The following is a 23,744-nucleotide window of genomic DNA, read 5'->3' as shown; positions in this document are numbered from 1 at the left end:
GTTAGTTAAGTTATCCGGATATTTGAAAGACTTAAATAAGTTTTCATACTGGATGAATTTCTTGGACAGTGCGTCAATTTCCGTGCCTATTTCAGAGAACCCATCACGAGCCTGTTTGAAAACTTTGAAAAGATCAATCTCAGTTGGTCTACATTTCAAACAGGCCCAACGAACTCCCTTATCACTATCGTTGAGAGCGTCAACCACTCTTGCTGACAAACCGGCACATTTCATATGGGCGAGCCTATCGCAAAGCCAGCATGACACGAAGGGATGGGAATCACTTTTTATCAAGCAGTTCGCATATAGGCAAGACATTTTAATAAAAATTAAGAGACAGAAAAAAGAAATTAATAAAATAGTGAGAGTAAGTTGATTAATTGAAAAATAGCACAGCGGGTTATATACAAAAAATAAAAAAAACAGTTTGGATGCACTGTATGAGCAGTTTGAGATGCACTGTGATAACACTGAACAAACCGCGCAAACAGCTGTGACACTAAGAAAGAGAAATGAAGTGTGTGCGCAAAATCAAAAATAAAAACAATTACACTATTAGAACTGATGCCTTTCAACAGCAACAACACAATGCAGAAAACACTCGGCAAATCAATTGTATGTAAATAAGTGTGTGTATATGCAAATTAATGAAAAATTAGTTTTTATATTAAATATTTAACTAAAACAACTGAAATTAATTGAATTTCTTTAATTAGCACACTCAATGAATTCACTTCACTACTTATGTCAACAATAAAACTATCTTTAACAATACTAAACAATTTGTTTATCAAAAAAGACAAGAGCACAGATACAAAACAAACTATACAGCTTGACGTTTGCAAGTAACCTTAACATCTTTCTCGAAAAGGTGTCCACCTATAGACCTAATGCCCACTCCCTCTTAAAATGCTCGGTAACACCTTTCGTTTGATACCCATATCGTACAAACATTCTAGAGTCACCCTTGGTCCATCTTTATGGCGATATCTCGAAAAGGCGTCCACCTATAGAACTAAGGATTACTCCCTTTTAAAATACTCATTACCAACTTGCATTTGATACCCATATCGTACAAACAAATTCTAGAGTCACCCCTGGCCCACCCTAATGGTGATATCTCGAAAAGGCGTCCACCTATAGACCTAATGCCCACTCGCTCTTAAAATGCTCAGTAACACCTTTCGTTTGATACCCATATCGTACAAACATTCTAGAGTCACCCCTGGCCCACCCTAATGGCGATATCTCGAAAAGGCGTCCACGTATAGACCTATGCCCACTCCCTCTTAAAATGCTCAGTAACACCTTTCGTTTGATACCCATATCGTACAAACATTTTAGAGTCACCCCTGGTCCACCCTAATGGCGATATCTCGAAAAGGCGTCCACCTATAGACCTAATGACCACTCCCTCTTAAAATGCTGAGTAACACCTTTCATTTGATTCCCATATCGTACAAACACATTCTAAAGTCACCCCTGGTCCACCTTTATGGCGATATCTCGAAACGGCGTCCACCTATGGAACTAAGGATCACTCCCTTTGAAAATACTCATGACCACCTTTCATTTGATACCCATATCGTACAAACATATTCTAGAGTCACCCCTGGTCCAACTTTATGGCGATTTCTCGAAAAGGCGTTCACCTATAGAACTAAAGCCCATTCCCTTTTAAAATACTCATTACCACCTTTCAATTGATACCCATATCGTACAAACACATTCTAGAGTCACCCCTGGCCCACCTTAATGGCGATATCTCGAAAAGGCGTCCACCGATAGACCTAAGGCCCACTCCCTCTTAAAATGCTCAGTAACACCTTTAATTTGATACCCATATCGTACAAACAAATTCTAGAGTCAGCCCTGGTCCACCTTTATGGCGATATCCCTAAATGGCGCCCATCCATAGAACTATGGCCTACTCTCTCTTAAAATACTCTTTAATACCTTCCATTTGATACACATGCCATACAACCACATGCCAAGGTTACCCTAGGTTCATTTTCCTACATGGTGATTTTCCTTATTTTGTCTCCATAGCTCTCAACTGAGTATGTAATGTTCGGTTACACCCGAACTTAGCCTTCCTTACTTGTTTTGTTATGTTTTCAAATGCCTACCAATAACATGCACGAACATATCCATGCCTGCTTAGAGCAATGAATGTACGGTACAGTTCTTAGGTGTAGCATAATAACACACGCTCAAACCTATTGCCACATATGTAAGTATATGGACGGACATATCGGTAACTATTTATATTTTTTTTTGTGCCAGCATTCCTCTGCTAAGGCATCTGCCTGAATGCAAGGCGAAGTATTTACATCCATATACGTGCATATATACATACCTTACGGATTTCCTCCTATTGTATGCGCTTTGAGCAAAGGTAATTTCCCCTCAAAACGGTTAGCTGTGTCGACTGCGGCTCGAGGGTTTTATGTATTTTGCGAAGAACTTAACTTTTACTTTTCTGTCAACCTTCAGCGGATCAGCAGCAGCCACACCACCGGGTAAGCCTATATATATCCAACTATAACTTATAATAAAATTTCATTTTTCTATAACGCTATTAATATCATTTACATGAATTGAACTTAAATAAAATTTATAACGATTATATTATTAAAACTCGCTTTCGTTCTTTCATTCTCGATATCGACACAATCCGCGGGGAGCCTGAGTTATCCGATCCCGCTATATTTTGTTCAATTGGGCTAACAACAACGGACTTCGTCCTAACGCAGATAAAACTTACGTCTTGCCTATTTCAAAGAGAAAACTGGCTGAGACGGGTATTCCACTGCTTTGTGTTGGTACCGACCAAATTAAACTGGTGAAAATTATAAACCTCGGCTTTGTAATCAACTCCAGTTTGACTTGTGTTGACTGCGCTAACTTGGCTATAGGTAGGGTGTATGGCGTACTGCGAAATCTGTACCTATTGGCGATGTTTACTCCACGTAACATCCGCCATAAATTGGCTGTCCAACTAATTTTACCTTATTTGATATATTCCGAGTTGCGCACTCGGCTACTAGCATTAGCGTGGTCTTTAACCGTATAACACGCTATGTGTATGAACCGAAAATTTCGAAAGTGGAAAAATGCGATAATTCATAACCAAAGACCAATAAAGTCATGAAACTTGATATGTGTTTTGACTTTATGCGAGAAATAGACTTGGAAGAGATCTTTGAAAATGGGGATTGCACCGCCCACATTCAGAAGAAATAAGCTTCAAAGTTTTCTAAGCCATAAATCGAAATTCGTTGAAGATATCATGTTGAAATTTAGCATGAAGATTGTACGTGCCTTTATACATATATCCACTTTGTGAAAGCTGACAAAATCGGTTGTCAACCACACCCACTTAAAAAAAATCGATATCGAAATTTCGAAAAAAGGAAAAAAATCGATAGCTCATTTCCAAAGTTAGATAAAGTGATGAAACTCAATATGTGGATTGACTTTATGAATTTATAAATTTGTTTAAATTTTTGGAAAATGCGCGCAGCCCCGCCTCTTTTTTAGAAAATATCTCTATAATACTATTAAACTCCTACACCGAACAAAAGTCGACCTATCCTAACGAAATTTGGTATAAAGATTATTTTTATGACAAAACCCGTATTTGTTTAAACTCTAGGAAACCGGTGGGAAGCCACTGCCGGACTTAATACCTAGCCGTACGTTTTTCCTCCGTCCGTCCGTTAACACGATAAGCCACAGTTGAGATATCTTACCAAATTTGGTACGCGGGCTTATCTGAGCTCAAAATATATTTCCTTTTAAAATGGCCGAAGTAAGAAAATAAAGACGTACACTTTTTGTTATCGAAAATTTCGAAAAATTGCCAAATGGGCTAATGTATCAACAAATAGCATCAAAGATATGAAACTTGATGACCAGATTAAGTTTATAACGCAAAAAGAACTTAAGTTAAAATTTTGGAAATTGGACATGGCCGATAGTGTCACTTTGCATATTTGCAGAACTATATAATGAATAAATGGAAGGCGCGATAACCGCCGACGAGATTTTTGGTCGAGCTTCTGTTCCAATTTGCATCGTGCTCCTTCTAATTTTTCCTGCAAATCGGCGGGACGTGACCTACATGTTTTATGCCGTCTCCGAACGGCATCTGCAAGGCAATTGAATTTTCACTGAGAAGCTTTTCATGGCAGAAATACACTCGGAGTATTTACTAAATCACTGCCAAGGGGCGACCCCGCTTAGAAAAAATAATTGAAAAAACGTTTTTTTATAAGTTTTGGATGTTTCTTTGTCCGCGATTTCCGTCCAATAGGATCTCGCAACTCTATGCTCATTTGCACGAGAGAAGACTACAGGTACTCAGCGGGAATTCGGATTTACTCTAACGCTCCACATCCAGTTCTTTTGCACCCATTCACGCTAAGTGAGCCATGTGACAGTTGCTTGAGATATTACTATGCCACGGAACCCAGATCGCAAGCGACCACATTCGAGCTGAGAGTATTGATTGTTGACGATTTAATTCCTTTAAAAATGCATTTGTTCTGTGTTTAAGGACACATTTTCGCTGCGTACCATAAAAAATATTCACCTTTAACTGGAGTGTAAACTCGCACTGAAAACCCGGCCTTAATGTTGCATTTCGATGGGGAAGCCCCATGCTCAAAGCAATATATCTTATTACCCGCGCCAGAAAATGGAAAAGCAGTGAAAAGAAGATAATAAAAAATAATGATGAAGTGTAAGACGACCGACGAACAGAGCTGCGTAAATGCAATTTCATTACAACATTCCTCATTAATTGCAAGCTCTCTTTCCCAACAGTAGGAGTTACCATTGTTTCTTATTCCTACCACCGCACCATAATAGCGACATAGCTAATCTCCAGAGTAAAGAATTTTCTCTCCAGCCTTTCCAAATTTTCAGCTGGCGCAACTTGACACTGTCACCAACCAAGTCCACGGCCACCCTCCTCAAGTCGCATGACGGCCGTTCTTGAAATTATTGAAAGGAACATTGCTAAGGATAAAGCAATAGATCAGCCGATCATGTGCTACGACTCGACAGTTGAGTTGGGATGGGTTAGGTTGAACTGGTCGGCCACTTAAGACCTCCAAAAACTGAATGTGTCCATAAAATAAAATAAATGCGATATATCTCCGATGATATTTTAGGCCGACCTTCTCCTTATAATTTTCCTACAAATTGGCGGGGCGGGCCTTACATGTTTACGCCGATTCTGAGCGGCATGCTTTGCCTGAAACTTGAACTCAGGATCTTGTGTGGTAGATGGAGCACGGTACCACCACTCCACGGTAGTGTCCAGTTAGTATGCCTATCGTGAGCCCTAAGTCTTTCCTGTTTAGGGATATGAGCGACTTTGTGAGTTTAATGTCGTACGATTTGCAAATGAACTTGTAGGATCGATAGTTGTGTGCTTTGTTAGTCATTATTATCGACTTTTGAGAAAACATCGATACGGTGCCAAAGAAATAAATAACTATGTAGATAGCAAGGTATACTTTTACCGTATCTAATATGTTTTAATACAATTTTATATTGGAATGCATGGAAACAATATACGGTTTAACATTTTACAACTATTTTGAACTGCCTAAATTGATGCAGTTAAATTTTTAAAATGCTCCGCGTTAGCGTACGCGCCTGCCACCTGTTCCAAAAGTACCGCCTCCGAAAAGGCCACCCCAACCAATACCACCAAATCCACCACCTTGACCAGCACTGCTACTGCCACTACCACCGGCGTATATTCCACCTGGTCCAATAACACCAAATCCGCCACCTTGACCGTCACTACTACTACCACTACCACCGCCGTATATTCCACCCTGTCCAATACCACCAAATCCGCCACCTTGACCATTGCTATCGCTACCGCTACCACCACCATATATGCCACCTGATCCAATACCTCCGTAACCATAGCAGTTTTGGCCACTACCACCGGCGTATATACCACCTGGTCCAAAGCCGAACCCAAAACCTTTGCCATCACTGCCGCCACCGCCTCCGTATATGCCACCTTGTCCTATACCGCCATATCCATACCCGCTTTGACCACCATATCCGCCATATATGCCACCTTGTCCCAAGCCAAAGCTAAAACCACCACTGCCACCACTACTATCTTTATTGCCACCAGGCTGTGCCGTGGAGCTGTCAACACCACCACTTCCATCTTCGGTATTTCCACCAGGCTGTTCCGTGGAGCTGTCAACACCACCACTTCCATCTTCATTTGTGCCACCTCTACTACCGCTATTGCCACCCGGCTGTGCCTTGGAGCTGTCAACACCACCACTTCCATCTTCATTTGTGCTATCACCACTACTATCTTGTCCGATTCGGGGCCTGTGACCACCAGGTCGCCTGTGAACACCTGGCGGCCTTTGAACACCCGGTGATCCTTGACAGCACAAAACTAGTACTGATAGAGTGAAAAGAAAAACGAACAACTTCATTGTAGAAAATTTTCGTTTGCTATGAGCTTGGTCGGGCACTTTTATATGTTCTCATACTCCGATATGTCGGAAACTAAACCAAATTGATTGTTTTGGATATTTACAATGATTGATGACTTGTTTTGGATTGGTGTGAAATAATTTATGCTAATTCTTTTGCTCATTAGTGGGAGCGGATACAAATTATTAAATAATCAGAGTACTTCCTTTAAACGTAACTGTAACCCATAAGTAATTTACTCCTGAATGTTTATACCTAAATCGAAACCATCATTCTTTTATTGAATATCCCCACTTAGAGCATTAACTGTTAAGATTTATTGAATCTCATATTTGAACCTACCCTGTCTCAACTGTCTTATCATCATCATCGTCATAAATTGCCGCTTAGCCACCTAAGCGAATTTGGGCGTTTCGTAACAAGTCGCGATAACCGATGCCGATTGGGAGCACCAAGGGAAGTAATGTCCTCTTCCACTTGCCTCTCCTCTGATTCCAAACTGCGGTGTCGGCTGAAATACTTTCTTGGCCGGAGCATCTTCGTCCATTCCCATGACATGACCCAGCCAGCGAAGCTTTGGATTTTTATTCGCTGCACTTACGTCATATCTGTGTAAAGCTCATACAGCTCTGCATTAAACCTCCTGCGATACTCGCGAAGAGGACCATAACAGATAGGATTATAAATCTTCCGAAGAACTTTTTTCTGGAACACTCCAAGAGTCATTTCATCTTCTTTCGACACCGTCCATGATACATCAGGACGAGTAAGATGTGGGAGTTGTAAAGCGTAATTTTTCTTAGTCCGGAGTAGCACTTGTTGGCAAGAGTTATTCTCGGTTTGATTTCTAAGCTGGCATTGTTTTCGCTGTTAATGCAGGTTCCCAAAAAGACGAAATCCTTTACAGTCTCGAATTTATATCCGTCAACAATGACGTGTCTGCCTAAACGTGAATGCACCGATTCTTTCTTGGACGACAGCAAATACGGTGTCTTGTCCTCATTTACAGCAAGACAACTTCTCTGCTTCTTTTTCAACCCAGAGAAGGCGGAGTTCAAAGTTGTTCAGGCCAATAATATCAATATCATCAGCATACGGCAGTAATTATACGCTCTCATAACAGATTGTACCATCACGGTTTAGTTCTGCACCTAGAACTATCTTCTCCAGTATTATGTTAAAGAAAATGCACGAAAGGGAGTCGCCTTGTCTGAAGAAGAGGTCCTTCCCAACCCTTACCAAGCTGGGGTATTGCTGTCTTATCTATACATATTGCAAATCAAAGTCTCAAAATTTTTCAAAAAGGTAATCTCGGGAACTACTGAGCTTATTGGGCTGCAACTTTATTTGAACAAAAATCTAACCCTTAGTTCTACAAAGATAGCTACTTAAAAAAATATGAAGGAACTTTTAGTCGCCAGAGCCTCGCCTGCTAAAGAGAGAGTACCCATTACGGGTAGGTGAGGTTGACAGTTGGGTTGGATAATCTATAAATTGCGCTGGCAACTCCTTGGAAGGGTAGCGCTATACAACCCTTTTGAATCATTTGGGTATTTGCTGGAGGTTTGATAACATATGCAAGATTAAACGTTAAAACTTTTCAGATGCCTAAAGGCTCACATTCGACATATACGTCATTTGTGCCGCTTTAAAACAACGTACGTTGAAAGTTTTCCAGCTACAATGAAGGCAAAAGAAATAGTCATATTTAAATTTTTTTGGTGGGAGGAAGTCGGAAAAGTGATGGAACCAAGAGGAAGAGCGAGAGCAAAAGTAAAAGTAAGAACAAGGGCAATGTTTAGGAAAAAGTATCAAAAAGAAAGGGAAACTGAGTGCGCCGATTTGGGTAAACTGAAAAAATGCAGATCGGGGAGGAAATAAGAGTGTAAGAAGAAAAAGAGACAGAAGAAAAACATATGGATAGATAGAACCCCAGCGGGTTAGGGGGCTTAGAATATACCCGCGGTAGTTATGCCTCTCGTAAGAGGCGACTAAAATACCAAATTGATTCAAGGGGTTGAGTAGCGCAACCCTCTGAAGGGGTTGCCAGCGCAATATATAGCTTCTAGAACACAATTGTCAACCTCACCTACCCGTGGCGAATACTGTTTCATTAAAAGCCGATGCTCTGGCGATCCTGAACTCCTGATGGATCTAGGGGGTGGGAGGGCGTTATGGCCTAGAAGGTTTCATGTGGTCATACCAAATCGTTCCCGAGATGGTCGGGCTGGTACCTTTATGGTGCTTGTTACCGGAACGTACCGGATCTGCATCCGGTAAAGGACCATCAACAGCGATAACACTCCCCAAAGCCTTCGGACATGTTTCTGGAGATAGCCAGAACTGTTTAAAATAAAGATCTTATAAGCCAAAGACTTATTTTTGCCATTAGGTAAATATTCCTGGGCTTGGCTTGCATAGGTGAATGTTGGGTTTTGGGGTCGTATACCGACAACCATAATGTTTTCGTATTACAAGCCTCAAAGTTACCCATCCGTAACTTCATGATATTGTTCCAATTCGTCAGTCATCATTTTCTGACCTTTGGGGTCAGTTTCCATATTTTATAGTTGAAGACAATGCAATATCTGAAGATCCAACCATTCAGCTCCGTTGAGTTAAACTTTTTCGTCTTCTCTCTGCAGCTCCGTAATTCGGCTGTAATGAAATAATGCCAACTGAATGAAAGCTTTAAAAATGAAGGTATTCCTGCGGGCTTTTTTCGTATACAAGAGGGGGATAATGCCCGTTCACAAAAGGAAATACAGATTGCAGGAGTTAATTATCTGTACGTTTTTTCATATTTCAGAATAGCAGGAACAAAAAGCTCCACCTTAAGTTATGAGGGCGAGTATTGTCAAAAGTGAGTCCATTTTGTTATATTAACTTTACTTTCTGATATTCTTGCATCATGGTCATTATGTGAAATGAAAAACAAGAAATTTCTTAACAGAACTACAAATTTATGCATTGCGAGTTCAGTACCAGATGGTGTTATTCCATCAGTTGATTGATTCTGATTGCTGGACTAAGAACATAGCAATGAAGACATGTGTCTTCGAAGTCAGCTGTTGAGGTAAGGTAAGCGACGCGACGCAAAAATCGTATGTATTTGGGCCTATAATCTCGAATAAAGCTCTAATTGGAATTATGGCAGAAGACTGCAAGATCTACCGTTTCCCAACTTTTTATGATGGGCTAAATTTAGCTCAAGTGGAGAGCAAAGCAACATCAAAAACTTAGTAAAATGTTTTTTCAATTAGAAAAGTTATGCTAAGCGGGGTCGCTCCCGGAAGTGATTTGGCAAATACTCCGACAGGGGCACGTTACAAGTAGAGGTATTGTCATCTCTGCTGTGGACGCTGGGCATCTACCAACTGCTCAGGCGGTTCGATGAGGGTTCCGTTAAACTTACGGGTACGCCGATGGCATTGCAGTTGTCAAAAGGGGAAAGTGCCTTTCAATATTTAGCTATTTTATGGATCTAGCGCGTTGGTATAAAAAGACGGAGGTAAAATGCTCCAAATCGGTCGTAGCTGGGAGCGTAACCCTGCAAGAAAAACCTTGTACAAAATATGTAGGAATTAATATAGACGGTAAGTTTTCGTAAAGTAATGGAAGAGGAAGAGCATGCGGTGATTTGCGCCCATCCGGAAATATACAAATCCTATAAGCTGCCATGTCACTGTAGAAGTTTTAAGGCAGTTGAAGTATCTGCAGCCGCAGCAATTTTTACATTGAGTGAGAAGAGAATTGTACATCTACATACATTGGGTTCATGAACATATTAGAATAGATGGAAATGAAAAGGGCGATGAGCTAGCTTGTATTGTAGGCATCCCAACACGATCAGGCGATATTAAACTAAGACGAGAATTTAACATAGTCGCCAAGCAAGAAAGGCTTGGAAACAAACGCGGGACTTTCGCAAGTCTTACATCCTTAGACTAACAAAATTACTGTTATCATTAAAAAGATGGAATTGTGGATTGATGACGGGAATAGTGGACGTCATTTTCTTTTCAAATAGGCCTTGCGAATGATAGCAGATATAGGAATTGCGGGTTTGAGGAGGAGGCGAAAGAGCATGGATTGTACTCATGCATTGCGCTTGCCAGGCTAACACTCCCGCTATTAGGAGTGGCACAGCTATCAGATCTAGAAGCAGGTCCCAGAAAACTTTTGGTGTTTGCCAAGAAGACGGTGTTATTTTATAACCTATGTAGGTCCTGGTTTTTGTTAGAATTCTTCAGTTTACTCGTTGAGCAAACTTTTGATAACACAATGGATTCACTCAGTTTATGCGAGGTCATCACTGACCGGCCAGTTCAACCTAACCTAACTATAACTAAATTATACAAATAAAGTAACACTAGATGTTTTCTTAGAGATTCTTCACGCTTAGCACGCATCTGTAACCAGAAATTTTAAGCGGTATGTTGTTTTTTATAAAATGGTTTCGGAATCCCCGAACATTTCTATAATTCGAACATGCCCCTTGTGTTTAGCGTTCATTTCTTTAACCTCGTTCATAAATGATTTCGAATTTCGGTCTTACGATTACCAGTTGCTATTTCTTCAGTTAAGGTCCTTTTTTGTTAATTTGCTTTCGGTTCCAATACCAGTTTCGGTATCCTTCAGTGTCTTCAATTTCGGGTACGGCTTAGTATCCTATCGGTATTTCGTCGCACAACTTTTGTTTTTTTACCAGCTCTGATTTCGATTTCTAATGGCATTTCTATTTCACATTTTCACGAAGGAGGCTCAAGTCCCCGTGCTATGTCCATTTTGCTCTTCCGAAGAAGTTGGTGTTTCGCGATTTTCTCGTAGTTTCGGCGATGCGCTACTCTGGCATATAGAGTGAGTCGTCTCACTTCGCCTTACGACCTCTTCAACTTAAGTCTGTCCACTTCACCGACAGCTGCCACTTTTTCTCACTTGTGGCCTCTTTCTTCTCAAACTCCTTCCATTATCTGCGAGTAAGCTTCTATTGTGTTACATATCTCAATCGCCCTTTTTATTTGGTAAAAGCATCAGTCCCCGCTTACTCTGAAATCTATATGAAGACCAGCTATCGCCTGTGTATCTCTCTTCGTAGCTTTCCTCATCCTTTTGTAACGTAGCAAATGCTACGCCACAATATCTATTTCCTATTTAGCGCCCACCCCTAACATCATATTTTCCATTTACTGCCCACCCCTAGTAGTGTATGTACCGACATACATATATACATACATACCGGCCCAACAACCATCGCGTAAGCACAAAGCAAGCCAGTGATGGTGAACGCACAATGCTTGGGAATTTTCATTCGTGGCGCGCTGTGCGCGACAATGCGAGCATAATTCCCAACGTGTTCATAGTTACCTATGAATAAAATGATTGGCCGGAATACACCAGGCACACTTCGCCGTAGGTAAGTGAAGTGCGTGTCGGCCGCCACTGGCAGTCGACAAGGGGTGCCCTTTGGGTTAGGAGGGTGCGTTACAAGGTCGGTTCCACCGATGGTACGCCGCCCCCCTGCTTATCGGACACCCCGCAGGTTTACCCACATTTCCGGTGAGTAAGACGGGATTTACACCCCTTACTACTCATCGGAAAGGTAATGCACGAGCAGCCTTCTCGGGTAGGAAGGAAACCCGTCCCAACGCCAGTGGCGGGGCGGATTTCCCCACTACCCTGGCAGACTGCCCGAGCCAATATAAATACATTGTTGGGGCACCCTTTGGGTCGACGGGGGGTAAAGTTACAAGGTCGGTTCTGCCGATGGTACTTCCCCCAGGCCTATTGGGCAGCCTTACCCATATTCCAGGGACTCCCTTTGGGTCGAGGGGGGGGGTAAAGTTACAAGGTCGGTTCTGCCGATGGTACTTCCCCCCCGCGGCCTATTGGGCAACCCTAATATTTTGTTATCATCTCCTCTGAGTAAGACGGGACTCACCCCCCTATTACTCAGAGGAAGGGTAATGCACGGATACACGGCTCAGGTAAGAGGGGAACACTTCCCAACGCCTGCGGCGGGACAAACTCCCCTACTACCCTAGCCGAATACCCGAGCCAATATATTGTAATTAGTTAGCCTCATACTAATAGACACTTCGCCGTAGGTACCATCATCATCGCGATCCCGATCCACGGACATACCATCACGAAGCCTAGCCACCCGTTGTCATAGCTATTTGGTGAGAGCCACCGTCATCCAGTACTCTCTCTCTCTGGGCGTGATCCTAACTACCGCCGTCATTACTACCGCCGTTAGCACCCCTTAGCGAGAGCCACCGTCGTCTTCACCATCTCAGCCACCGCTAAGCTAGCACTCTATCTCCCTCTATCTGTGGAGAGCCGTCGTCCTTGGATTACACTATATTGTCAGCGAAACTACCTAGTGAACATCTCTCTCTCCTGGATTCAAGGTTGTGGATATTTTAGCCCGAGAGCCGCGTGTGTGTGTGTGTTCGAAATCAAAACACAAATTTACTGTGTATTTATTTAGGTGGGGGAAGTGGGACCTCCATCCGACTCTGGATTGACTTGAGCATACCTCAGCCATTGACCAAACCCACCTCATACTTTTTACTCTTACTACCTTTTAAGGGATGTAATTTGGTGTTACGAAGACCTTTACGATGAGGCAGATACAGTGATTAGCAACACCCCTTGAAGAGATGAGACCGCCTTTAATTCTTGAGGAGGCTTGGTTTTGGGAATTCTTCATTCAAATGTCACCGACTATACCCACGGCTGCAAATCATCCAGCCATCTATAATCATCATCGCATAACACCATATAATAATAGGAAAGACTGGTTATTCTTGGTCACCAATCTCCGTTTTTCTAAATGACAGAAGAATATCGTCTTTACTAACATTTCGTACATTTCTAAAAAAGCCTTCAGCAATTTCGAATTCAACTGGAATCAGCGTAAGTCAACCGGCGCTCTTCTGAATCTATTTGCTATCTTTTTTCTCGATCTTCGAATTGTTATTGCGAAATCGGAGTCGAAACGACACTGATATAAATTTTGAAAAATTAAGCAGATATCGCAATCAAAGCTAGAAAAAACTGATATATCCTGCAGAATAAAGCGTAGTTAGAAACAACTTATATTGGATCGATTTCATTCCTTGTGAGGTACGCATTTGGTTACAATGTTGGCGTATTTTGTGACTAGCAAACCAGTCCGAACTGGCGACTCGGAAAACTATTACCTAAGACATTAATAGTCTGGAGAACTACATAAATTATGCTGGCTATAATTTAGCACGATATATCTCCAAAGAGACTTAGGCCGAGCCGCTCCCCATATTTTTAGAATGCTACTTTAAAATTTGTTTACAAATTATAGCGATCTAAACGAGAATGCGAGGTATTTAATACTATCCAGTGACAAATTCTATTAACTACTTGCTAACTGAACGGTTGGCATTGATTTAGTTGGGCATATGCTGGACAGACCTTAAGCGGTCTGCCTAACTTATCTAGTCGACTACAGCTCATTTAAATGTATGTTGACTGGGGCTATTCCAGGATACCAACCTGTACCAGAACATGCATTCACATCCATAATAGAAAGCCCCTGTTACTGCAGCCGCATGGTGGATGTTGAGTTGAAATCATCAAATAATTTATGGTTTACAGTTACTTCAAACACAGTGATTATCTACTTTAATATGATATCACCAGAAATATTTACAACTGAACGGACCAACATTTTCTATAGCATCCCTCTTTTTATACCTGTCTCGGAACTTGAGCCACGGGCCTACGGAATTGTACACAAGCACGTAATTTACTTTAACGCCGCCACTTAATCTAGATTTGAGCATCTACAGAGTTTACTTAGTCTATAAAGTGCTGGAGCCAAATGCCAGGATTGTGAGTTCGAAATCGTTTGGACATGCAGTCATTCACGCCAGACGACGGTTTCGAACTAAAGGCTTAAACTACCTCCGAACACAGTGGTACAGTTGGCAGACACACTTGTACCAGCGGCGCAGAAATCTAAGCTTAAAGGCTGCGAATATTTCAGTATCATAAGTAGTACTGTCTATGAATGCGATAGTTTTGTGCTAGTTGGGGACAGATCATCGCTACAGAGCTTTTTTCGCATCTTAATTCAGTAGAGAGCACTAATTTACATCCGTCAGATCGTACTTATGAATGAAGTTGACGACTTAATAGGGCGGACTGCAACAGTAACATGGTAGTGATGAGGAACTCACTAATCTCTATCGATCTCCAGATTTAGTGGCACTTTTAACTCTAAATATTCGGAAAACGGTAACAGCACTGTGCGTCGATGTGGACATAATCAAGTATGTAAACTAGTGATGGGTTTTACGTGGAATTACTCCTTAAGTACTTTAAGCGACTGTAAATATTATCATTTACCGTGGAGCCCTTGTTTGGTGGACAGCCACATAAATAAAAGCCTACCTGAAAAAATTAGAGGGGGTATGCAGTCTATCAACGCTTTCCACTACGGGAGCCCTGAAAATAACCCCGACAACATAGCGTTAACAACAACGTCGAAGCTGAATGCTTCGCGGCAGCCTGAGCGCAGACCATACGGCCTTATTAGCATAGCGTCATCAAATACTGGACGAACGGGCTACCTATTACCGTACCTGCAATTAAAAGCGGCTCTTGAGCCATAATAGGGAGGGATGGTTGGCCAAGGGTGCACAAATGACAAAGGTTTGCTGGATACTGTGTTGATCCCGAAATAAAAAGGGAGAGATAAACATCTTTATTGGGTCCCTGGCATATGGGTATAGATGGAATTGAAAATGCGGATGAGTGAAGCTCGTCCCAATCAAATGCGGCGAAATTTAAAGCAGACGAGCGTTTCACAAGATCAACGAACCACGATATGCGTGGAACCAAGCACGGTGTTGCAAAGATCATGTGCAGTTCCTATAACCTTAAACTAACAAAGTTATTCGTATCAAAATAGAGATGACTGTAAACTCATGATGGGTATTCTGACTGGAAACTGCCTCCTGGCGTCACATACTTTTAAATTGGGCTTTGTCAATGACAGTAGACGCCGGAATTGCGGGTTGGAGGAAGTAACGATTGAGCACAGTGGCACAACTACTAGATCTAGTTGTAGCAAGTAGCATAGTTGCTAGAAAGCTTCTTATATTTGCCAAGAGGGCGAAGGTATTTTATAACCTAAGTCTTGGTTTCTGATAAGGGTTTTTCAGTTTGATCTTTAAGCAAGCTTCTGGTTACACCATGGACTCATTCAGCCTATGGGAGGTCCTCACAGACCGGCCAGTTCACCAAAGCATAGGATTTCAGAAAACATCATTGATTTCTCTACGCAGATGCTGCTTCTTTTCACGGTAAGCGATAAATTTAGAAAAACCTCGGCCTAAAATTCGGTCTGAATTCAAGCTGCATAAATATTATTATAAATATTATTATGGAATTTCTTTCTGAATTTGATACATATTTTCTGATTCAGTTAAGCATGCTTCATTGGCCACTGGAAGATGTATTCGAATATAACGTTCCACATGGCGGCCGCCGTGATATAGGGAATGTTTGATAGCCAACCAAAAACTAAGGTTCAGGTTCGAGTATATGCTAGGCATCATCAAAAATGAAAATTGCTTAGAAAAAGATTTTCAAAACGACCAAGTAGTAATGGTCGGCAGAGTCTTCAAGTAGAACCGCAGCGAAAACTGGCGTAGGGTAGCTCCCGCAATTAGATAATTGCCAGAGAAGCACGGCCTTAAACTCTTCTTAATTTAAGCACGCTGAAATTAGGATTATTAGTAACGTTTCGCTTGAAGTAAGATGTGATGTAGGCCATGAAACCAAAACAATGGGCGCATATAAAACATCTAAGCGACACGAAAGACGTTTACTAGTCGTTCAGAATCAGCTGAATGTACAGTGCTTTGCTTTTGTTATTAAACGTTTTAGAAGATGCGACGCTTGTGTGACAGGTAGTTTGCGACGACGATTGCGGTTACTTTGACATTTGTTATTGGGTTTTGTTGTGTTCTAACGAACGGTAATAAACAACACAAATGGAGATAACACGATTTTGCACACTAATTAATTTTTATTATTTCGCGTTGTATTTAATATATAGTCAATGCAGGAAAATATGTAGACAGTGCAGTACTGAAAGATGAAATAGCTATTTCGGGTGCAGTAGGACCCCCCCGGTATAAACGTACGCCAGGAGGTGGTGGTAGTGGCGGTGGTCGATATGGGCAGCCTGGCCAACCAGGAGGTAATGGTTATGGTGAATATGGTGGTGCTGGAGGATTTGGTGGTAGCGCCGGTCAACCGGGTCAGCCAGGTGATGGCGCTTTCGGTGGAGCGGGTGGTCTTGGAGGTGGAATCGGTGGTGGAAATAGCGTTACAGTTGGCGGTTTAGCTGGTGGTGCCGGGCAGTCTGGTCAACCGGGTTATGGCTCATATGGTGGCGCTGGTGGACTTGGAGGTAATGATGGTAGTGTTGGCGGTTTCGCTGGTGGTCCCGGAGGTGGAATTGGCGGTTTAGGTGGCGGTGCTGTGCAGCCTGGACAACCGAGTTATGGCTCATATGGAAGCGCTGGTGGTCTTGGAAGTGGTTATGGTGGCAACGGCGGTTTCAATGACTATGATGATGCTGGTGCACTTGGCCATGGCTATCATAGAGGTCGACATTATGGAGGACAATCAGGCTATCCGGGTAACTCTGTTGGAGGAGAAGGCGGTGGTGGTGGTGGTGGCGGAGGTGGAGGCTCTTCGGGATACCCTGGTGGTCCTGACTATGGTGGTGGCGGCGGTGGCGGCGGTGGTTAACATTTCCTAATTTAAAAAATTTATTTTTCAACGTTTTGAAAAAGCGTTGTTTTAAAAAAATAAACTGTTTGAAGATGAAAAATGACTGCATCTCGTTGTGTACTTTCGCAAATCATTTTAAAGAAAGGTAATACCTACTGCCAGCTTTACGAAGATATGATGATTGCGAACAAAACCCAAACTCTTCTCTGGCGAGGTCATGTCATGCGAAGGGACGAAGAAGCTCCGGCCAAGAAAGTATTGCAATTGACACCGTAGTTTGGAAACAGAGGAAGGGTAGGCCTCCACTGAGTTGGGAAAGGCAGGTGGAGGACGACTAGACCTCCCTTAGTGCTCCGAATTGGTGTCAGTTATCGCGAAACAGGGTTTGCTGGCGTGACTTGTTACGGAACGGCTAAAATCGTTTAGGCTGTTGAGTGTCATATGTAATGTAGTTATTAAAACAACTGAAGTTACATTTTAGTGTCTGTAAAAACTGACATAATAACAGACGCAAACTAGATCAAGTTCGTTACTGACTGTCTGCTGCAGAGTATAGACATTTCCCCGAGAGAGGAATGAGTGTTTGACTTAGTGATGGCGAAATTCTTGATTTACATGCATGGCTCAAAGAAAGATATATGGATTGGACGGGGATATACCTAAAGTATATGCAAAAGCAGGCATTCCTGACGACTACAAGAAACTGTCTTCCAAGGTAAATATATGGCATAGAAAGAGCAACTAGATTTTTCTAGAACAGAACAGTTCTATTAACTAACGTAACATTCTTTACTGTTAGCCACGCTAGCTTAAAGCCACTCGAGTCTTGTTTGATAAAATTAGAAAATACACGCAAGTATTGAGCCTCGCTGGCTACCCGATACACAATAAACGAAGCAGATGATGGAAACATCTCAAACCATCCGGTTCTATGTACCGGAGAGACTCGGGATTTTTCCCGACCAAGGGCTGTCATTTCAGTGTAACAACTGCTGCAACAACAGCAACAAGAAAACAACGAGCTTCCTTCTTAAACTTACCAAACCTGCTGTCAGGAACTTACGGTAATAGTAAGAGTAAATTCTCCTGTTGTACCGACGATGGCGTTCCCTCTGTAGAAGCGGTTAGAATGAAGAAAAAGAGAAGTCGATTCATTTAACCTTCCGATCTTCATTACTATGGACAAACTGCTTTGATATCTGGGTGCTCTTAGCTGGCCGATCTTGGCTACTATTGGAGTTATGACTTAAAAATCTGGTGGAGTTATGTTTAAGTTCATATGGAAAAGTAAGTGTTGTAACAGAGATCAAATAAGAAAAATCTTGTAAAACGAATGAAAGAAGGTTCTCCCAACCAGGGGCTATTCTTATCAACTTCCACTTTAGCGAACTAAAAGTAGAGGGTGGCACAACACCGTCGTAAGGATCACATACAAAACAAGGAATCAAATGGCACATTTTGTTTGATTTGTTAGCAGTGAAGGGTCAATTTAGTAAATAAGACTGTAGGAATAAAACACATAGCCAAACAAGTCTTTACAAAGTACTTTTTTTAAAGGGCTTCTCGTTGAATTTTTATTTTGAAATTTTACCAAAGCTTTAGTTTTTATTATTACTCATACCAACTGAAAATACGTGTACCAGTGCGTATACGTAACATTTTTATTATTCAGGTTAAAGTCGCGCTGCCTCTCAAACAATGTGAGGCGCACACTTAGTCCGGCTGTCCCATAGTGAAAAAATGGCATAAAAAAGTTGCATACGTACATACAAGCACACAAGTTAAGCTAATATACGCGTACTAAAATTGAATTTAAAGATTCCCCTGTGTCAAACAAATTGTTTAAATATGTCGATATTTGCTTCTGAATTATGTTTTATGTCTCAAGCTTAACGACAAATGATCGAGTGACTAAAGTTACTGACTTTAACCCGCCTCAGCTAGCCACACAAATTGAGCCGTGATAACCACCCTCGTTTCTGGATGTATACATGACACACACACATACACAAACATCAATTTTCATCGTTCCAATTTACATAAATTCTCCACCCAATCAGAAAAGCAACATAAAAAAGCTATCTTTAAATATTTTTATCCCTTCTCCATTTAGATGAATTTTTTTTTATCCCAAATATTGCGTTTTAATATCCAGGTCTCTAAGGTACCGAGAAGTTACTTAAAACTCAAACCGCAAAGTTTCAAAATTCAAACGAGTTTTTTAACTTTCTGTTCGTAGTCACTCTCTGTAGCGTGTTATGAGAATAATATGCGTGGTAAAGTTGGTATAAGAGAAACAGAGTTAACGGTCTGTTATCGGTTTGTTATCAATGATTTATAGATTTGTTAGTTATCGTTTATTGAAAATTTATCGACCTGTTGGTTTCTGTGCTGCCCGGCTGGAGAAACCGGGCCCAAGTAATGCTCTAGACGCCGCTTTAATGCACAATCTCTTGAGGGCAATTACATAATGTACTCTGCGTGTTTACTCAAACGATTTGATTAGCCTTCTGATGTCCTTTATGAAGAATTTTGATACCGCTCCTCGGTCGGGCAGACCACAACTGAGAGTTTGGTACTTCATGTTCGCTAGAGCTTGGCACTTGCAGAGGAAATGGGTGACTGTCTCCTTACAGCGGTCCACACTACAGCTCCATAGCCTATCATTGAAGGGAGTTTTCATTTTTCCCGCTTGTGGTCTAAATGACCAGTATCCTGTAAATGTGGTCGATATCCTGAGTATCTCTTTCCCAGATATATTCCGTACAGACTCTGTTCTTCTCTAGTTGTATCGCGCCATGTTTTCTTGGTAATTTTGCAGGTATCGGTATAGAGCCAATTGCGAATTGCGGTTTTCCTGAAATTAAAAATAATATCATTCTTTATTGGCGAAAGTGTCTGATACCTCAGTGGTGCCCAACTATGCACAGGCCTTTGCCAGTTCATCCGCTTTTTCATTGGCGTCAATGTTCCTGTGAATGGGTACCCAAGTGAGTGTGATGGACGCAAAATTTGCTATTTCACGTAGCTTCCACTGACATTTATCGACAGCTTTAGAGAACGTATAGGGTGAATCTAGCGCTTTGAGCGCTGCGACTTGCTGTCCGAGTATATTTGTATCCCACCGTTGCTTATCCGATTATATAACAGGAAGATACAGGCCCTCTCTAAACATGGTATATTTGCTTGGAAGAAACTAGCTGCGCTTCGAAGACGGATAGACATTTCGACTTTTAGCAGCTGGAATAAAACCTCTGTACCAACACATCAGGCCATTTGGGACTAGTCATCGTGAGGTTAATCCCTCTTTGTAATCTTTGTCGGCTCACCAATGCGTTCTTAAGGGAAACCTCACCTTAAAGTTCTTGTCAAAAAGGGTGATAGGTAAGCTGTGATATGAAACTTTTTTGTGACGTCCATATTGGGGGGCATACTTAGGATACCGATGTAGCCATAGACATTTTTATTCCAGCCTCTGGACTGCCTTAGTCTGGTGGCTGAACTTTTAGCTGTCAGGCGTATGTGGAGTTTCAATTGCAGCTGGTTAAGGATAACATTTACATAGCAGCTGCGTGGGAATCGGCCTAAGTGCTCACGCTTCCCGCTGTATCTAGTTTACTTTCTTAATGTTATATCGATTTGTTATCAAAAAGTTATCAATATGTTATCGAAATGCTATTGATTTTTAGTCGAAAAGCTATCGATACGTTATCAAAACAGGTATCGCTATTTTATCGAAAATTGGCGATTTTTGAGGTTTTCTTTTCTGAAAGTGATGTCGCCCTGTCGGTTTTTCTGAGCTGTCTCGTGAGTTTGTGTGTTCATTTCACAAAATGTTTTGCAATAGATAAGAAAAGGGGTATAATTGCCTACAAATAGAGTAATTTTATAAGCTTCAGATGACACAGTTCAAAGTTAGAAGTTAACAGTCCAACATGAAGGTAACATTTTTTCCAGAAAAGAAAACACCATTCATTTGATCGAAAAGTTATAAATAATCGAAAACTTTTTGAAAATAAATATAAAATATAATAAAATAATAATTTCTCGATAACAAGCCGATAGCTCGTCGATAAAATATCAACAACTCATCGCTAAGCTTTGTTATAAGTAGATAGCAAAAATATATCACTGCTATAACAAATCGATTACTCGTTTGTACCTCGTCGATAACATAGATATAAAAACCCGGTAACTCGACCATGAGAATTAACTATCGATATTAGCCGTGTCGGTTGTTACCGATAAGAGGCCGACGATGATCTTCTCATAAAGCCTGAAATTATTTTTTTATGGTGAAGTTACCTCTGTTGTGGTTTAATTTCAATCCCTAGTTTTCTGGACATACACCTATATATTTACACATCGAACCACACCAGTACTTGGTACTCATGCCTTTGCATTGTCATCGGGTTCTCAAGTACGTACCAAGTTTCTAGACTTTAGCTCCTCCGGAAGCTACTCAAAAATAACAAAGGATATAACAAGTGAGTGCACTGCCTCGATTATCAAGCTAATAAAGAATGCAATAAAATTGGCTCACTCTAATATCGATGTCCATACCTACATACCCCCCAATTTATTAGTATTGTCGTGTGCTCTGGTCGAAGATCAAATATCATACTCGTTTAAGCTCGATGAAAACGAAACAAATATTCTTTATACATACGTAATAGCCACTATGAGATAATACCGAGCGTCAGACATACACACATCCAGGGGTAAAACCATTCTGCAAAGCTTGTGCAATGCGAGCAAGCGATAACAGACAACACTGTCTCAGTTCGTGCGCACTTCGCAGCTCATTTGCATTGGGAATGCCCTTGGACTTGTGAACAACATATGTTAAATAAACTGCGTGGAACTTTCCCACAAACATAATAATTGTATAAAAGCACGTATTAGCTTGGATTGAAATCATTGTATCGTTTGCATCGTTTTTAAGATGAAGCTGTACGCATTCTTCGCTCTTGTGTTAGCAATGTTCGCTTTGGCTTTTGGTGAGTAAAGATTGTTCCCCTTAAAAATTTTAATTTTATTTTGTCTCTTTTTGTTGCAGCCAATCCAAATCCTATGCCAAATCCTAATCCTTTGCCTGGCGGCGGCGGCGGTGGTGGTGGTGGAGGCGGTCGTCATGGTGGCGGTGGTGGTGGTGGAGGTGGCGGTGGCAAGTAAAACCGTCACTCTCAGACCAGCTTTTCCTGTTTTTGTTTTTGTATTCTAAATTAATTTAGTTTTGTAAATAAACATAAAAAACACTAAAATACTAAATTTTATTGATTGCGGTGCGGTCCTCTGAACACCTTATTTGTTCTACTACTACTTTCATTCACTTTAGGTGGCGCTGTGGACTTCAAACATATTTTGGAGAACAGATAAGCAGATGCTTTTGTATTGTTCTTTTCCATAGTATATATCTTCAGAAATCTGTGCAGTATGCTAAGTTTGTGCATACCATCTCAAAGTGTTTATGTTCCCAAGCGGATGACTGAATATTTCTGCAAGATAAGAATTTAGGATACTGTTGTGTGACCAACCCAAGAGGTACATAAGTATTAGGAAAGTAACACTTTAATTTGCTAGAACAAACAAAGGAGTATTGTCATAGATTTAGCTGGTTGCCGAGCAGCGGCAACGTTAGCCCTGCGTTCAGGAGAGTTGTCCAAGTGGAACAGTAAAAGCATAGGACTGTCTAGCATACTAAACAAATATATGTGCGATCATAACAGTTGCGGAAAGAAACTTCATGGTAATAATTCCCGGCAGGGATGATTGGGTGGAGTCGGATGGGAGCCTTGCTGTTGAAGGCAGCATTTCTATATGCATCGACGTCTCTAAGCTAAACGGCAGAGTCGGAGGAGCAGTTTTTTCAAGAGCCTAACCCCAACTCTTCTTCAAACTGCCCGTCACAACTGTAGTGTATTCCAGGCAGAAGTTTCGTCATTTATGGAAGCCGCAGCTAAGATAGAAGCACAATAAATTAGCAACGAAATCCTTATTTTCAGCGCAAGCTAGGCGGCTGACAAATCTCTTGTCCCTTACTCGTTCAACACTGACAAACAGTAAATTGTCGCCAATCTCTTTAAGAGATGGCCAAGCAGAAACGGGTACACTTCACATGGGTCTCGTAACACAGGGATATCGACGGAAGCTGCATTGCAGACGAGCTTGCTGGGCAGGATACAAGCAGGCAGATTCTTCCCGACAAAGAATGCTAAGCTATGCCAAGCTAATGCTTAAAGAACACAAATACAGTCAAGTCGACGAAAGATGGCTTCTAACGCCGGTGCGTTAGACATGGAAACCAATCTGACCAAAACGGCATCCTAAAAGATACCGTCGCGTGTACACCCTAAGTAAAGATAAAATCTCCATACTATTAGGAGTACTAACTGGACTCTGCCTTATACGTAGGCGTGCAGAAAGGCTAGAAGCGCCTTATTGTCGGTGCTTCAGGGAGGATG

General features: G+C 41.5%; 1 protein-coding gene and 1 long non-coding RNA gene across 3 annotated transcripts in view; both read left to right on the top strand.

The window, feature by feature from the left end:
* Positions 1-23,744, top strand: part of Obp19b (Odorant-binding protein 19b) — a 363,375-nt gene that overhangs the window by 24,076 nt on the left and 315,555 nt on the right. The window lies entirely within an intron of this gene.
* LOC137247919 (uncharacterized) lies at positions 21,973-22,551 on the top strand. Its single transcript, XR_010951936.1, has 2 exons — positions 21,973-22,280; positions 22,340-22,551. It is a non-coding gene; the product is annotated as an uncharacterized lncRNA (long non-coding RNA).

This window comes from Eurosta solidaginis, chromosome 4 (assembly GCF_040869045.1).
Source record: "Eurosta solidaginis isolate ZX-2024a chromosome 4, ASM4086904v1, whole genome shotgun sequence".
NCBI lineage: Eukaryota > Metazoa > Arthropoda > Insecta > Diptera > Tephritidae > Eurosta > Eurosta solidaginis.
This window is presented reverse-complemented; position numbering and strand designations above follow the sequence as displayed.